We start from the raw sequence: 18,490 nt of genomic DNA, 5'->3' as shown, positions 1-18,490 counted from the left end.
AGAAAAGATGGAGATACCTTTTAAACTACGGATAGGGAAAGAGTCCTTGAACAAACAATGACAAAGATGATCCTAAAAGACAAAATCAATAATTCTAATTACATAAATATAAAAGCTTTTAAAATAAATTATAATTACAAGAGAAACAGTGGGGGGAAATCTTCGCAGCACATTTCTCTGATAAAGATCTGACAGCTAAGATATACAGGAATGAATAAAAACACATTAGAACAGAGACATTTCTTAATAGATAAATGGGCACTGAAAAATACAAGCTATTAGAACCCACAGAAAATATTCCAAATAAATAATAATATGATCAATTTTTAAAATAACATCCTACATATCAGACTGGCAAAGATAAAAAAGTAAATGATAAATTATTAGAGAAGCTGTGGAAGACACACTAATGAATTTTCAGAGGCATTGTAAATTGGTCTAACCACTCTGAAAAGCAATTTCAAACTGTATCCTCAAAGTCATGAAATATTATATAACCTTCAGCCGAATTAAATTACTACTAGAAACTAATATTAAGCATATATGACAAAGAGATCATTGAAGGAATGAGGACGATGATGATGATGATGATGATGATGATGACTACAGCATTCATATAACACTTTAAGGCTTACAAAGCTTGATCCTCACTACAACCCTGTAAGGCAGGTGCTATTATTACATTTATCGTTGATGAAAATGAGGCCAATAGACATTAAGCAATGTGCCCAAAGTCACACTTTTGGCAAGTGTCTGTGACAAGATTCAAAACTCAGATTGTCCCAATTCTAAGTTCAGCACTCAATCCACTACATCAGTGTAGTGTCAGACTCAGAAAGAAATGATCCCTTATGCCACATACTGACTTAGAAAAACATATATTAACATTATCTATGTTATGCTATATATTTTTTGTTAAACATTTCCCAATTACAATTTATTCTGGTTCCAGAAATAGTTCAACACCTCCACAATATACCATTTAGCTAACTAAAAATATTTATAACTGCTTTTTTAATTATTAAAAAAAATAAAAACAAAGTAGGTAACCCCCAGTTGAGGAATGGTTGAACAAATTATGATATATAATTTAATAAAATATCAAGGGTAGCATAATTAATGCTTAAATAGACAGACTCAGTGAAACCTAGAAATATTTGTATGACCTGATATGAAATCAAGTAAGCAGAATCAGGAGAACAATTTATGAAATGATACAAAAAAACAATTTTAAAATACTTCAAAATTCTGATGAATAATACAATAATGAATCATGACTTCAGAAGACTGGTGATGAATCATCCTCCCCACAATTTGGCATTGATATAATGGACTAGAGGTGTAGAACAAAACATATTTTCAGAAAAAGTCAATAACTATCTTAATTATACTTATATTATTTAAAGAGATCTTCAATTTTTGTGTGGACTAAAAGTGAAAAAGGAATGAAGGGAGGGAGAAAAGAAGGAAAAAGGAAGGCAGAAAGGAAGGGAGGAGGGGAGGAATGCTTAAAGTCTTCCACCAGTACAGGTCATACATAGTCTCCGCACCTACAAGACAATTAATTACCCAAAGTTCCTCACTCAAAGTTAGGTCTCCATACTAAAGTACAGTGTGAGTCACTGCTAGGAGGGCCAGGTAGCCTACTATTTCTTCTATACAAACTCACTGCATCCTAGGGTCAAGGAACATAACCTCTGCCACACTCATCCACTATCATTCCCTTCACCTACAATGCCCCCGAACTCCCTCCCAGAGGCTGGAGCTTTGGTGGTTCTTAGCTGTGCTAAGATACTAGCCTAACTCTCTAGGAGACAGGCTACTCTTTCCCTGACATAACTACGATGGCTCACAAGAAGGTCCACCATGGTACAATGAAGGTGAAAACCAGAGCATACAAGAGAGGTGGAATCAATAGACACTCCCACATCCCGGGTGAATTCCTTTCCAGTCTGACCATTCCCTGTTCCTAGTGCCAGCCTCCTCTAGTAGCAACCTACAAGCCACTGAGATTGCCCAAGGAAGCAGAGTGACTGATTACTATGTTGGTCATATTCTCTGTACATGCTCCAGTTTGTCAATATCCTTTCTAAGATGTTAAGCCCAGAACTGAAAGTAATTCTTGATCATCATCGCCTTCATTCTAGACATAAAAACTAAGTAAATGGGGCCTACATTACATACCCTATTTCTGTATCTTTTAATGGCACCACTATCCTCCCAGTGCCCTGAGCTCAAAACCTCAAGAGTTGTCTTTGACTCCTCCTTCTGTTTAATTAGGGGGTTGGATTTGATATTTTACAATCCCTTCCAGTTCTAAAATTCTATAATTCTCTCTGTAGTCAACCCCCTCTACAATCAACTACAATCGACTGCTAAATATTATCAATTCATTTTTTCAACGTGTCCTACACCCATTACTTCCTCTCCAAGTGTGCTATACCAGAATTCAGGTCCACATTAGCCCTTACTAAGACTCCTGCAATACACTAAACAGTTTTCCCACTTCCCATTTCTCTCCATCCTTCATGCTACTAACAGATTAATATTCCTAATTTATAGAACCGATCATGTTGCTTAAGCTATCAAAGTCCTCAGGTCCCTGTTAGTAATAGTAATACCTGCCCTGCCTACCTCACAGGGTTGTTGTAAGAAAAGTTTGTTAAAACTCCATGGACATGGGGAGGGTTGTTACTCCATCAGGGCTCGAGGGGACCTTAGAGGTCATCTAGTTCAACTCCCTTATTTTGCCATTAGGGAAAGTGAAGCCCAGAGAAAATTAAGTGACCTGGCTGAAGTCACAAAAGCCCACAACAATATTTCTCACAGAGGAACAGAGCTGGGATTTAAATCCAGGCCCTCTGAGTCACTGCAAATTCAAAACATTCTTTTCTTACATGCCAAACTATTCCTAATTACCACTGAATGAAATCTAATGTCATTAGTCTGTCAGAGAAGTATCTCCAAAATCTTGTTTCAGCTGATCTTTCTCATTCTATGTCATGCTATTCTGCAAACTATATCATACTGCAACTTTTTATTCACTTCTTATTGTTCTATAGACTCAGTTGTGTCTAATACTTCATGACCCTGTCAACCATACTGTTCATGGGATTTTCTTGGCAAGGAGACAGAAGTGGTTTGCCATTTCCTTCTCCAGTGGATTAAGGCAAACTAATGCTAAGTGATTTGCCCAGGACATACAGCTAGTGTCTGAAGTCATATTTGAACTCAGTTCTCCCTGACTCCAGGCCCAGTACCCTAGCCACTGTACCACCTAGCACCTCCTTCCTGTACTACATTTTGCAGTGCAAAATATTCATTATAAAATGTATGTGTTTATATACCTCATCTCTACTAAATGGTGAGAACAAAAGTTAGAATTGTGTCCTATTTAACTCTCTTTTCTTCATGGTTTGAGACAACTCTATGCATGTAGTAGGTACTTGATTATTGGTCTATTAAATTCTTTGATAGGCTTACAAATAAGCAAATTTATAAGTCAATAATAATCTACAGAGTTTTGCAAGTACCCCAATAAGAAAATGGAATTTGTAAATCACCACTAATTAGGATGCTATTCAATTTTCATATTATAACTCAGCTCAGAATAGGATTACATTTTACCCTTTTTACCTACAGCTCTATGTATAAGGGGAAGTATATAAGCAAATTCAGAGGAAAAGTAAAATAACTAGGCAAATGTTTAAAATGCTTAAGAGAATGACACAGAAATACTTTTAAAAGACCTGAGAATTAAACATCAATAGCATGATTGAAGTAAATACTCTAAAATCTGTACTAGGCAATATTTTTTAAGCATGGTAGTTATTGGAGGAAAGGCTATGTGGTACAGTAGGGGGGAACCCTAGACTTACAGTCAGAAGATGTGTTTTTGAATTCTGGCTTGGATCCTTACTGACTGACTGTAAGACCTTGCACATGTTATTTAACCAATGTGAATATCAGTTTCTTCAACTAGAAAATGACGTTTTTTGTACTATACTTCATAGCTTGATATGAGAATCACATGGATATATGAAATTCTATAGAAATGTGTTGTGGTTATATGTATTTCCCTCCACAGCCTGTTACCATGAGTCCTCTTAACCATAGTTGTGATTTAACCATTCCATAAGTCCTGTATAGAGCAGTGACCCATGGCTCTACTAGTGGGAATGTTTAGTTCATAATAAAAGTGCTAAAATCTTTCCATATTTATTTCCTTTCACCAACCCTCTCCCTCCACCTCCAAATAATGATTGTAGCCACTAACCTCTGAATATCTGCTTTGACTTCCAAGTGTAATGCTTGGAACCCTACACTCAGGTGAGCAAGTATAAACTCCCCTGGCCATAAACCCCATTTCCAGCTTTCACAGAATAAAAGAAAGAAATTTTTAATCCCGTAAAATTTATGTAGCTTCCAACAGCTAATACCATACCACACATTTTAAATTTGGGAATTACAGAGTTAGAGAGAATCAAAATTGTCTAGAAACTGGATTGACATAATATATATTCTGGGGGATAAGTCCACACATTTATTTTAAATAAGTGAGTCCCTGAATTATTCTTTAAGTATCTCTGCCACCCTCTGCCAAGGCATTATATAACTTTTAAAAAGCTTAATCTTATAATGATAGAGTTCATACTAGAAGGGACCTCATAGGTAATCTAGTCCAATCCATTCATTCTACAGGAAGAAATTGAGGTTTACAGAAATTAAATGATTTGCTCAAAGTTATATATGTGTTAAGTAGCAGAGCTGGGATTTACACCAAGGCACTCTGACAATAAATCCAATGACGTTTCCATTGACTCATCCTGCCTCTTTACCTTAATGGAAAAAAGAAAAGGCCAAAGAAGAACTTTCCTCTAAATCTTCAAACAGACAATTATGCTTAAGTTACTGTCACCCTGAGCATCCAAGAACATTCTTCTTTTTAGTAAGAAATTATTCTTTTTCTAGTAAGAATAATAGTAAAATTAAAATAATACAGTTATTACTGTGTGTATGTATATGTGCATGAGTTCATATAATAATTACTATAAGCCAGGAAGAACTTTTATTGTTTTATTATTATCATTATTCTTCACTGTAGCTCCTATTTTCATAAAGCTTTACAATTTACAAAGGCACTTTCCTCACAGCCACCCTGGGGAAGTCTGGCTAAGTTGAAAATGAATAGATTTCTTGTCCAGCTCCAATAAAGCCTTTCTCTGTTTATGAGGTTGTATGCTAATAGTTTCATTGCACTCTGAGACTGCATACCATAAAGACATCTGCACAGAAGTTGCCTGGTAGTCCTTCTTATCACATTTGTCTGCCCAGGGGCAGGAGGGGTTGGGGTGGGAAAGTGGTAAACAACAAAAAGAGAAGACATCTGCCCACTATCACCTCCACACCACAGACACTTATGCTGGGTTCATTGTCTTTAAAAATAAAGTGCTTAAATAAATTTAAAAAAAAAGAAGTCTCCCATTGGGATATAGATCTGCTAAGTCTTCAGTTGGACTCAATTTTAGAAAAAATCATTGTATTTTCTAGAATCAAAGAATCTCCAAATTTGAAAGTTTTTTAGTGGTCACCTATTCTGATCTCTATTGGCAATGTAAATCTTGTTAAAATAGTTTTAAGCTATCAAAGGCTCATAAATTTAGAGCTGGACTGAAGTTCAGAGATTTGATTTAGGGGTATTATTAGCCCTATCTACCAATTCTTTCCATGAAGATGTTCATGATAAAAACATGTAGACCTTGTGTAATGTACAGGACTTAGGTCACTATCCAATTTCATAGTAGATGACCTCCTAGAGTAAGATGATCAGGGCTGAGCTTAGAAAAATTAATAAAGTGACTGTGTGTAAGATAAGTGAACTATCTGAAGAAGAAAAATGGACGACTGCAGAATCACAGATTTTAAGTAGGAAGAGACTTAAATGGCAATCTAGTTCAACCCATAAAAGAAAGAAAACCCCACTGTAACAAACCCAATAAGTGATCATCCAGTCTCTGTCTGAAGATCTCAGAGGAAATGGAACCTACCATATCTCCAGGCAACACACTACACATTTGGACAGTTCAAATTATAATGAAGCTTTTCCTGACATCAAGCCTTAATTTGCATCTTTGCAACTTCTACTCATAGCAGATTCTGTCTGAGGATAAGTAGGAGTCTAAGCTCTCCTCCAGATGACAGATCTTCAAATATTTGAAGACAGTTGATGATGTATCCCCTGAATCTTCTCTTCTCTAGACTAAACATGTCTAATAGCTTCAAAAAATCTTCATATGTTATGGGCTCACAGTCCTTCAATAACCAAACTGCCCTTCTCTAGACTCTAGTTTATCAGGACACTTCATAAACTATAGTACTAAAAAGTGAAGAAGACTTTAGTCTAGATGAGGTCTGATGAAGGAATTACTGGGACTATTACCTCCCTATTTCAGGAAGATAAGCCCCTGTTAATATGACAAGATGGCATTAGCATTTTTGGGTTTCCACATCAAATTGCTGACTCATCTTGAGCTTAGAGTCCATTAAGATATTTTTCAGAACAAATGCTAATCATGGTTCCCCAGTCTCATACTTTAGAAGTTGATTTTTTTTGGTAAACAAATATAAAACTTTACATTTATTCCTATTGAATTTCATCTTCCTAGATTCAGTCCAACAGTCTAACCCAGAGGTAGGGAACCTGTAGGCCTTGAGGCCACATGTGGTCTTCTATATCCTTAGGTGACGTCTTTTGACTGTATTCAAGCTTCACATAACAAATTCTTTTATTAAGGGGATTTTTTCTGTGAAGTTTGGATTCAGCCAAAGGATTGCATGTGGTCTTGAGGTCATAGGTTCCCCACCCCTGCCTAACCTATTGAGATCTTCTTGGATCATCTCTTCTTTCACTTTTGTGTTAGCTTCCCCTCCTAGCTTTTTGTCATCTTCAGACTTGATAAGTTTGTCATCTCTGTCTTTATGAAATATTAAAGAGCTAAAATCCAAGCACAGATCTCTAAAATACTTCAACGGAGATATCCTGCTACACTGACATTGAAATATCAACAACTGTTCTTTGAATCAAGCCATACAACCAGTTCTAAATCCATCTGATTCTTCTACTAATACATACTTCTCCATCTCTTCCACCACAGTGGTAGAGGATATTATTGTCAAAAGCTCTGCCAAAATCTAGGTAAACTACAGCCACAACGCTATCCTCATCCACTAATTTAGTAGTCCTGTCAATAAAGAAAATGAGGTCAGTCTAGTATGATCTAACATACTGACTCTTTGTAATCACTGCTCTCTATTCTTAATTTTCATCAATCATAATATTTAATGATCCATTCTAGAATTTTCCCAGAAACTGAAGTCAAGCGTCCTGGCCTATAGTCTGCCAACTCTGTTCTCTTCAATTTTTCTCAGCTTTATGTTTTGAGAACTGGGGAAACATTTGACCTTTTCTAATTTCATGGTACCTCTTTCAATTTCCATGCTCTTCAAATGTCATTGACAGTGGCTCAGTAATCATATGTCCCAGTATTTTCTGAACCCAGGAATGCAGTTCATCTGAGTCAGAAGATTTAAATTTATCAAGTGCAGTGTGGTGTTCTCTTGTTGTCTCTCAACTTATCTTTGGGATCAACTCTATGAGGTCATTTTTGTTCTGTCATTTACAGCAGATATGCCATTTTCCTTTGCAGAGAAAACAGAAACCAAATAAGAGTAGAAAAACTCTTTATCTTCTTTGAATTGTCAATTACCGTTATCCTTTCTAGCCCAAACAAGGGCTAACCTTTTTTTGATCCTTTTTCTCCCAGTACAATCTTTTTTGCCCTTAACTCCCCTTATCAGCCTCAGCTGTAGAATTCCTGACACCATTTTTACATTTTTACAAGACTGTCCCATGCTCTTATACTCATCTTCTGTTACTTTTCCTTGCTTCCATTTTCTGTACATTTTGTTTTTTAAACTGAAGCTAGTTGGTAAGTCCCTTGTGTATCCACATTAATCTCTTCTGCCAAATGCCATCTTTCCTTCTTTTGGAACTGTTTCTCTTTAAGTATTCAGAATTCTTGATATCTCCTGTTCTTCCTGGGCTAACTTTCTTTGAAGTGTTTTAGTCTAGAGGTCCCTACTTATCTTTTCTTTAGAAATTTAGTTTATACACATACACACACACACACACACACACATTCACACTCCTCATCTCTTCCTCCTGGCTTCCCTAAAGCCCCAACTAAAATCTCACTTTCTACAAAAAGGCTTCCATCCATTAATTATTTCCTAGTTATACTAAAAACAGCTTGTTTAGATATAATTGCTAGTTTGCTGTCTCCTCTGTTACACTGTGAGTTCTTTGAGGTCAGGGTCTGTCGTTTGCCATTGTATGTATTCCCAGCCCTAGCATAGTGTCTTACACAGCGGGCACTTAATAAATGCTTATTTTTTTATTTGACTGCCAGACTCAAGGATGGAAAGGTCACATTCCCCCATCATTTCCACTACAGCAACCAGTTACTCTGTTAGGGAGAATCAGAAACCAAATATAATTTCGCCTTATGAGTACCATCAACTTTGGAAGGACGAAGCTATCACTACGGAAAGTCAAAAAGTTGTTAGCTGTTCTGCCTGTGGCAGAAAGAGAACTCTAGCATTTATCTGTTTATTTGAAATCTCCTACTGATGCTATAACAATGCCTCTGTGCCAGGCTTTGACCCATTTCCCAGATTCATCTGTATCCTCTTTCTGTCTAAGTGTTCTGAAATATAATCCAATGGCAAAATCACGAATTATTTCTGCTTCTCCCTCCTTTGACCTTCACCTAAATATCCTACACTGTATCCATTCTGCCTTGTCCTAAATAAAATGGTTGAAAATGCTATTCATGGCCCATTGGTTTTAATTTTTACCATGAAACTGTGTTCCAAGCATATAATAAGCCAGTCATTAAAATAAATCTGCCTTTTAATAAGTATGACTGGCAACAGTACCCATCAAATAAAGTCTTGAATATCATTATATCAAAATCATAAAGCCAGTAGGTTCTCTGGAGTAGAGTGAGAGAAATAAGAGGAAAAAGAAGGCCCACAAACATGTGGAAATCTTATTCTCCAAAATCAGCTAATTTTGTCTAGGTCTGTCTCATCCCCTACTCTATACTTGCTCATTTGCTTTATTTTCTAGCCTAGTAATGAATGGCCAGGGTTACTCAGATAAAGCCTTCTTTCCTGAGATAGGAATAGTTTTAAATGCCAGGCCTGTGGTCAAATGCTAAGGACTGATTATTATATACAGTTTTGACCCAGATAAGCTTCTCCTCTCAAGATTACTCTTGCAACATTAAAACAGCTAATGGAAGGCGAAGTCAACATCAAAGCATGCATTCAGTATTGGTGGGGCAAAATTGACCAGGACAGATGATTTAAAGGAGTATTATTGCTTCAATATTTCAAGAATCTGCAGTTCCTTCTGGAACGGAGGGTTCCTCCACCTATGCAGATCATAGCTCCTAGATGCCCCAGTACAGACTTTGCAACTTCCTGATAGCCAGGTTTGGGGAGATAAGCCATTTCAAACATGGTTCTCAGACCATGGACAATAGTCCAGTGTTGAGGGAGGGCTGGAAACCTTTCCAAAGATTTAGCAAGGCTTACCAGTGCTTGCTTGCATAGCATTCAAGAGCCCAGGGTCAACTCTACCAAGACAAACTAATCAATCAACAAGCATTTTTAAGTGCTTACTATAAGCCAGGCTCTGTGCTAAACAGTAGGGATACAAAGAAAATGCAAAAAATTGCCCTTGTCCAGGACTTTATATTCCAAATAAAACTACTGACCTTAAGCCAAATCTGAAGATTTGGTGTTTTGAATTTTTGTTTTTACTTCTACATTTTAAAATATAAAACTTTATTTTACAATGTAAAAACCATTCTTAGCTCTGAGGGCCAACTCAACCCGTGCCCACATGCCTCCTTTTCCTCTCAACCCCTACACCCCCACCCCACCCCCTTCCAAAAAAAAAATACTGGCAAGGCTGTAGTCTGAACACCCAGTCGAAGGATGAATTTATTCCACCCCAGGCTATACTCCTATCTCTTTAACAGGACTTTCTCTATAATGCCTCAGAAATCTCTTCACCCAAGAGACTGACTGGAGCTCCTGATTTCACACATTGGAAACACCCTCCACCCCTTTAGCCCTTCCCTCTGCCTAGCTGGCTTTTCCTAGAAAAGATACTCAGGGAGTCCATATCTTCATTTCTCTCTAGGACGCATTTCTAACTTTTTCAACAATAGTCCCTTAGCAGTTTACCTTCATTTCTTGTGACTCCCTTCCATTTTCCTTTTGTGCATGGTCTTCCCTTATTAGCCTATATGAGAGGTACTCTCTTTTTGCTTGGACCTATATTCCCATCACTTAGCACAGCACCTGGCATATTTTAAATGCTTAGGAAATGCCTTGATGAAGCATCAGAGGAGGAATTTAGGGGCAGCTAGGTGGCGTAGTGAATAGAGCACTGGCCCTACAGTCAGGAGGACCTGAGTTCAAATCCAGTCTCAGACACTTAACATTTACTAGCTGTGTGACCTTGGGCAAGTCACTTAACCCCGACTGCTTTGCATGCCAAAAAGCAAAAAACAAACAAAAAAATAAACGGAGGAGGAATTTAGTGGATACAGACCATTTAGAGGATCACATAATTTTGGAGACATAAAAGCCTTTAGAATATATCTAGTCTTGACTATTTGATTGTGAGCTCAAGGACAGGAAGTATCTTTTGCCTTTATTTTTATTCTCAACCCTTAGCACAGTACATGGCACATAGTAAGAGCTTAATAAAGTGCTTAATGACAAATATCATCCTTCATGCTGTAGTTATTTGTATACATGTCACATCTCCTCTAGAAGCTCTGTGAGGGCAGGAACTAGATCTGTATAACTTCCTTATGGTGTAGCACCATGTACTGAACATTGAGGGCTTTACAATAAAGATCTGACAGTAAAGGTTCAGCTCCTTTATACTTATCATGGAATCTCTCAGAAGGAGGCAGATTCTCAGGGTCTACCTAAGCCCAACTCATACCACAGCAGGAATTGCCTCTACAGTACCTATGATGAGTGAGTGGGTCAACCAGCTCCTGAATGATGATACCCAGTGCTAGGGGGTTCACAGCCTCCAAAAAAAGCCCACTAGTCTCTAAGGAAGTTTTAATTGTTGGTGGGTTTTTCCTCGACTAGAATTTCATTCATTCATTCAATAAATATTTGATAATCTACAATGTGGAGACCACTGCAGGGGCCTCATGGTACAATGCACTCAAAAAGCTCAAGTTTTACAGAGTGGCTCCGTGGATAAAGTGCTGAGTCTGGAGTCAGAGAAACTCATCTTCCTGAGCTGAAATCCAGCCTCAGACACTTAACTGTGTGACCCTGGATGAGTCATGTACCATCTGTATGCCTCAGTTTCCTTCCAGGGTTGTTTTGAAAATCAAATGAGATAATGATTGTAAAGCCTTTAGTAATGTGCTTGGCACATAGCACTATTTAAATGTCAGCTATTTATTATTCTAGAATGAGGAAATCTAGGTTCAAATCCTGCCTCAGATATTTAATATGTAACTTCGGGTATTTTGGTATATTGAGGGGGTTGGACTAGGGTTCATCAGAAGTTCCTTTGGGCTCTAAAAGCTGTGTTCCTCAGTCCTAAGGCAGACCTCTTTTGATAGCTTTTAAGAGAAATGGCTAAAGCATGGGTTAAGTGATAGAGTGAGCACCCAATTTTCCCCATATCCTCCTTGTCACCTAATTTCTAAAGCTCTTCTGAGCCCAATCTCTAGAATCCACAAAACCCCAAATGCTTAAGGCTAAAGGCTTAAGATGGAAGCAAGAGATTGTGGAACAATACAGTCCATTTTGAGCTTCCAGAAAAGCCTGTAAGTTGTTTGCAGTCCAAACTGAGTGTTTCCTATGAACAGTGAGCCTGCAATCTGCCTGTATATCTCCTTTCCATAACTAGCTTCAAAAACATACATAATACAGGAAGCAAGGGTATATATGGCAATAAGCTATGCATTATACAAAGAAAAAGTAAATGCCTGTCTCTTACCCCGAAGCATTTCACTTTTCAAAACAAAATAGGCTGGTCCACCAAACTTATAACAACACAAGCTAAAAATCTGCAATCTGTACTCCGCATAGGTTTTATTATTTTTTCATCATTATGATGCAGTAGAAAAAGAACTCCATTTAGAGTCAGTGGACCTGCATCAAATCCCAGTTTTGCTACTATTGGCCACAGTGTTTTTCAATCAGTTCAATTACTCTCCGGTGACCCCATTTGGGGCTTTCTGGAAATAGATACTGAAGTGGTTTGCCATTTCCTTCTCTAACTCATTTCACAGATAAGGAAACTGAGATAAGTTATGTTAATGGGTTAAGTGACAACACAGCTAATAAGTATCTGAGGCTAGATTTGAACTTAGAAGGATGGATCTTCATGACTCCTGGCCCAACACTATCCACACCCAGACTATGGATGCTTTAAACTGACCAGATCTTTGATCTCTGGTTGTCACTTACCTTGTTACCCACATCCTTAAATTCTTGATATGTAGTAACAACATGCTCTTTTAACTCCCTAATTCCTTACCTTGTATCTGTTCTCACCTCTGATGACTATATTTCTGTCCTAATGTCTGTTTATCTTAGTTGCCACATCTTCCTGGTAACCTCAGTGTCACTGTCTTCAACCCAGAAGACACCAAGAAAGAGGAAAGGGAAAAAGGGGAGACAACGAATGGGCATGAGAGGAAGTAAGATGAAACAGAGAAGGAAACTAGAAAGCAAGGAGGAGTCTATATACAAAACAGGAAGAGACATATGCCTGGAGGGCCCCCATGCATACAAAGGAGGGTAAGAATGCCTCTACCTGAATTCACTGGGCAACAGGCTCTTACTCTTTTATTTTACCACAACCCTCCCTGTCTCAATTCCTAGGAACACTAAATGCTTTATTTTTCTGTGTGAGAAGGCAACATAAAAATGTAGTTAAAAAAAAGTGACAGCTTGAGTACTTATTAGCTATATGAAATTGAGTAAATCATTTAATCTCTCTGGTCTGTGCCTCAATTTCCAAAGTAGAGATAATACCACCCACCTACACTATCAACCTGACTGATTAGGTGAGGAAAGAACTTTGTAGAGCATAAAATACTAGGCAAGCAAAGATGTAGTAATTATTATTATAAGACCACAATGACAGGGCTCTCCAAGAACCAAGCAAACAGAATACTACCTCACTCCCATTCACAAATGATCATGTTTAACTTGCCAGTGCCCAATGATTATGAACATGCCCATATTTAAGAATATGAATTTTCCTCAAACCCTAACAAGCTAGCTCTGAAAGTTTTAATGGAAGTCCTCATTTCACTTCACTGGTTTAGTATTTATTCCACTCCAAAACACACACTCCAGGAGAGGTATTCCAAAGCAGAAGCTTCAAATTTTATTTTCCTTATTTATGCCCATGTTTATTTGTTTCTGTCTCCTCTGAAGCACCACAAGGCACATCCAGTCCCCAAAGCAAACTTCCAAATGTCCCCAAAAAGGTGTTCTTCAACACAAAAACATTAGATATTTGTTATTTTTAAATGTGCAAATAGCAAGGCAAGTGAAACTAAAAGAAATACAAAAGCCATTCACAGAAAACGTATTCTTCATAGAGAGGATATAATCCTCATTAGACTGTACGATCCTTGAGGACAGGGACTGTCTTTTGCCTCTTCTCCTATCACCACTGCTTAGCACAGTGTTTGGCACACAGTAGGTATTTAATATATCTTTACTGATTGATTTATTACTTGGGTTATATTAATTAATTCTAGCTCTTCGACTACTAAATCAGAGAACCTTGTGGTGTGGGAGTAGTAAGTCTGTTCTCCTATTTGAATTGGACAAGATGGATTTTAATCTCCTTTCCAATTCTAAAATTTTAAGACAAAAATAAATGTATCGTCAAAACTACACTGAGAAGCAAAGGTTGCCTCAGCAAACAGATCATCATTTTTGCAAGGGAATGTTTATTTAGAAAAATCATCAATTCTAAGATGTTGTCAATCTGACCCAACCTTACCTCTGCTGACTTCAAATCTTCTAAGTGCTGCTGTCACTTGGAAAAGGGTGTCCCCTGGAAGACTTGTTCTGTTTGGCCCCACAGGGCAACACTAGAAACAAAGGATGGAAGTTGCACATGGTTCTAATTTCAGTTATTTCTATTCTTGATATAGAAATCTTTTCATAAATGCTTGTGTATTGGTTAAAGAGAAATTAAACTCTCAATGATACACAGCTTCAAGTGGAAGAAGTGCACTGTGGATGTACTTACTAAAATCATGATACTCATTTCTCAAGACTATTAAAAAATTATGAAAAGTTTGGGTTATTGTAAAAATTCAGATAATAAATTGATATATTCCCTAAAGGCAATGTTTTTGTTTTTGTTTTTGTGAAGTCATTGTGAAAGCGTTCCATTTTTCTGCAAACAGGCTCCAGAATCAGTAAAAGTATTCATTTGGAAGATTTTTTAAAAAAGATTAAAAGATTCTGCTTCTAACCTTTTCAAATGTGAAGGTATGAGAATTTTTACACATGACACACTTCCATCACTTTCAGCAATAAAAATCACATCATGACGTGGAAATATTTCCAAACATTAATTTTCAAGGTGCGCCCTTCAAAGTACTAGTTTCTTTCAAAAAGCTGTTACTTTTACTCATTGTTAAAATATCTTCTTTATCTGATAATCACCCTTGATATCCTATGTAAGGAACTAACACAGGAATATAACACCAAAAAGTCATTCCCCATTGGATAAGCTGTCAACATACATGAATAAATACCTGTCAAAAGAATAAGAAATGCAAACTCTTAACAACCATTTGAAAGATTCCTCCAAATTATTAATAAGAAAAAAACAAATAAAAACAACTCTTGAGAATTCATATCACATCCACAAAAGTGGCCAAGATGACAAATGATATAAGTAGTTAGAGGGATTGGTTATAGAAATATAGGCAGTTCAGTTACAGTGGAGCTATGAATTTGTTCATCTGTTCTAGAAAGCAATTTAGAATTATGCTAAGGAAATTACTAAACTTTGCATACTCTCTGACCCACAGATGCTAATATTAGACACATGACCCAACTAGACAATTTGATGGCACAATGCATAGAATGCTATATTCAGAGACAGGAAAATTTGAATACTAACACTGCTTCACACTCTTTACTAGCTGTGTGAACATGGGCAAGTCATAGGACCACATGATTACAGATTTAGAGTTGGAAGGGACCTTAGAGACCATGAAATTCAATCTCCCTCTTTTATATATAAGGGGAAAGATCACATATTTAGAAAATATGTGAGGCAGGATTTGAACCCAGATCTTCCTCCTCCAAGCCCAGAATTTGATCCACTATTGTCAAACTGTTATTTAACATGTCAACCTCAGTTAGCAAAATGGGGATAATAATAGCATCTATCTCAAAGAATAATTGTAAGGATCAAATGAGGCAATATGCATAGAGCATTCTGCATATCTTAAAGTGCTACATAAATATTTGGCATTAGTATAAGGAGGGGGAAAAAAACTACCCACAAAATATGTAGAGCAGCAACAACAGCAAAAAACAAACAAAAAAACTACAAGGTAGATGTCTATCAATGAGGAAAAAGCCAAAGAAATTGTGGCACATGAATATAATTTACTATCACTGTCCCATTATAAACACATATAAAGAGGATAGGAAGACTTACATGAACTGATGCAAAGTGAACAGAACCTGGAAAGTAATATTCACAACTAAACCAATAAATGTAAACAGCATGAACAAAGTGTTAAAGAGGGTTAAGGAGATAAAAAAAAGGTGCATTTCTCTCCCTTCCTTGACAAGGGAGGTGACTATGGACATGGAATACCATATATACTGTGGGATTTAACTAATAATAGTGGTTAGTTATGCTGAGCTTCTTTTCCTCCTCTATCTTTTTTATTCTTTGTTGTAAAGGATAGTTGGGGGAGAAGAGGAATGGACAGGATAGAATTTTTTTTTTAATTAAGTCATCTTTACCTTGAAGGGATAAATTAAGTATTATCTGCTTGTTGCATATTACACTGCTGACAGTCATATGTCATCATAGAAAAGTTCAACAAAAAACACTTGTCTTTTTATTAAAATAAAATAAATAACATCTTGTAAGTTGATCAGCTCTTTTAAGCACTTTGTCAGAAAATAAGCATTGAACCCTCTGTTTGGGGAAAAATTGTCATATGTAATCTTTTGGGAATAAAGACTTCTGGAGGGGTTTTTGTTTGTTTGGTAGCATTTGCCAAAAATATACTTTACTATAAAGTATTTGCATTTTTCCATTACTTCTCTCTAGAACTCTACAAATGTTTCTTGCAGGATATTGCATATCTCTTTTCATGCCTTTTTTTCAAATACATATCTTATTTTTCTTGTCTCTTGCTTCATTAATTCAGAAATTTCAGCTACATTTGAAGATGCCAAAACTAAGCATGCGAATCTCTCAAATACTCAAATGGATCTGTGCCCCTAGTGTCATATATGTTTCCTCCATTGAACCAAAAATCAACACAAAACATTTATTAAGCACCTTCTAGGTGTCGGGCACTCTACTACATACTCAGGATACAAAACCAAGATGAAACAGTCCCTGTCCTGAAGCAGCTTATATTCTTCTTTCAGGAGAAACATAGAAGCATATAAAGATTATGTAAAATTAATTCAAGGCAGTTTGGGGAGGGAGGGAGGGCAGTAGGAGCTGGGAAGGTCAGGAAAGGCTTCCTGTAGAAGGTGGTACTAAGGCATGGCAGGAAGGAAACTAGGTATGCTAAGATACAAAGGTGAGGGGTCAGGAAATTCCAGGTATGAAGAAAATCAAGTACAGAGGCACAGATGGTGCGTTATGTGTGAAGAATAGAAAGGCCAATTTGTAGAGTACAGGAGGGGGAATTACTTACGGGATAAGACTGGAAAGGTTAGGGCTACATTATGAAGTACTGCATGATATCAAAAAGTTTCTATCTCTTCCTAGAATCAATAGGGAACCAACAGGGTTTATTTAGTAAGACAGTGACATGGTCACATCTATGAATTAAGAAAATCATTTTGGCAGCGATATAAAGGTTAGATTAGAGGGAGAAGAAAAATAGGGTGGGGAGAGCAATAAAGAGACTATTATATAGCCCATAAGAAAAGTGCTGAGGGACTTAACTAGGCTAATGGCCATGTGAGAAGAGTGAGATGCAAGAGATGCTGTGGAAACAAAAATAATAAAATTTGGCAAATGATGAGATATATAGGGTAAGTGACAAGTCTGAGTAAGGACACCAAGGTTGCAAACCTGGGTGACTAGAAGGATGGTAGAGCTTGGACGTAAAACGTTAAGGAAGCCTCGAACAACCATGAATTTAGAGGAAAAGATTTTGAGTTCTGCACTGCAGATCACAACCCTATCCATTCCTGTTTATCCTATGTGACTCATTCTGGACCATGGGAAGTGAAAGGGTTGAGCTGCCACTAGATGACCTGGATAATAGGGTGTAGGTATCTTGGAGGATGGACAGGATTTTCCCAATTGCATCTGCACAGCTACTGATACTATCTAGGTTGTAGGTAACTTATGACCTTCTTCAATGACTGATACCTGATGCCGAAGGGCAGTTTGTGAGTTGGTGAAATTAAGGTAAAAAGGGCATGATAGCAGAAAAGAAGAGGTGGATGGTAAGGGACTATGATGGGAACAAGCTCCCCTGAGTGGCTATCATAGGGAGAATGAGAGGTAAGTCTTATTCCAATCTTTAGATTGAAAGATTGTGCATATTCTGGGGTCATTTCACTTTGTACCCCACACTTTGAAAACTGGTTTATAGCATCACATTACCTAGGAATGAGCAAGAACCACCTTCCAATTAAATGATCTGGTGTCTCCAAAACTGGATTTTAAGGATAAAAATGTAAGAAAGATTACAAATAGAGAAAAATGGAAAAGATTTGCAAAAAAACAAACCCACACATTTTAACAAACCATTTTCTCCACCAGGAAGTATGAAAACATACACACATACGTACACATATACACACACACACACACACACAAACACACACTTGAGTCCTAACATCAAAGTGCCACAATGTTCTCAAGAGAGGAGGTATAAATGGTACTGAAAAGGACAAAGATGGGAAAAGAAACAGGATGGGACCAATTATATGTAATGGAGATCCATCCTATAGATAACACAATTCTAAGAACCGGGAGGGACTAATACATAAGATATATGAAGGAAATGAAGAAATTCAGACATTGTTAATACTGACAAAAGGTAACTGACAGGACATCAATTAACTAGCCATTTATATGTCTGCTCTCCCAAAAATAAAAATCTTTATTAACATAGAT

At 37.1% G+C, this 18,490-nt stretch overlaps 1 protein-coding gene across 7 annotated transcripts in view; it reads right to left on the bottom strand.

Moving 5' to 3' along the window:
- The window catches only part of RNF144A (ring finger protein 144A), a 161,557-nt gene that overhangs the window by 135,730 nt on the left and 7,337 nt on the right, over positions 1 to 18,490 (bottom strand). For 2 of the 7 annotated variants that reach the window (XM_069064783.1, XM_069064784.1), the window contains exons 2-3: positions 14,141 to 14,231; positions 18 to 72 (exon numbers count right to left, since the gene is read on the bottom strand). The exons of 2 other annotated variants lie outside the window; for them this stretch is intronic. The gene's annotated coding sequence lies outside the window, so the exon portion shown is untranslated. The remainder of the gene's footprint in view (positions 1 to 17; positions 73 to 14,140; positions 14,232 to 18,490) is intronic. 3 more of the 7 variants (XM_069064788.1, XM_069064785.1, XM_069064787.1) reach the window with 2 other exon arrangements.

The sequence above is a fragment of the Petaurus breviceps genome, unplaced genomic scaffold, assembly GCF_028583685.1.
Source record: "Petaurus breviceps papuanus isolate PSGF00001 unplaced genomic scaffold, PetGlider_PUasm1.0 90644, whole genome shotgun sequence".
NCBI lineage: Eukaryota > Metazoa > Chordata > Mammalia > Diprotodontia > Petauridae > Petaurus > Petaurus breviceps.
Note: the sequence above shows the minus strand (reverse complement) of the source record. Positions and strands in the feature narration are given on the sequence as shown.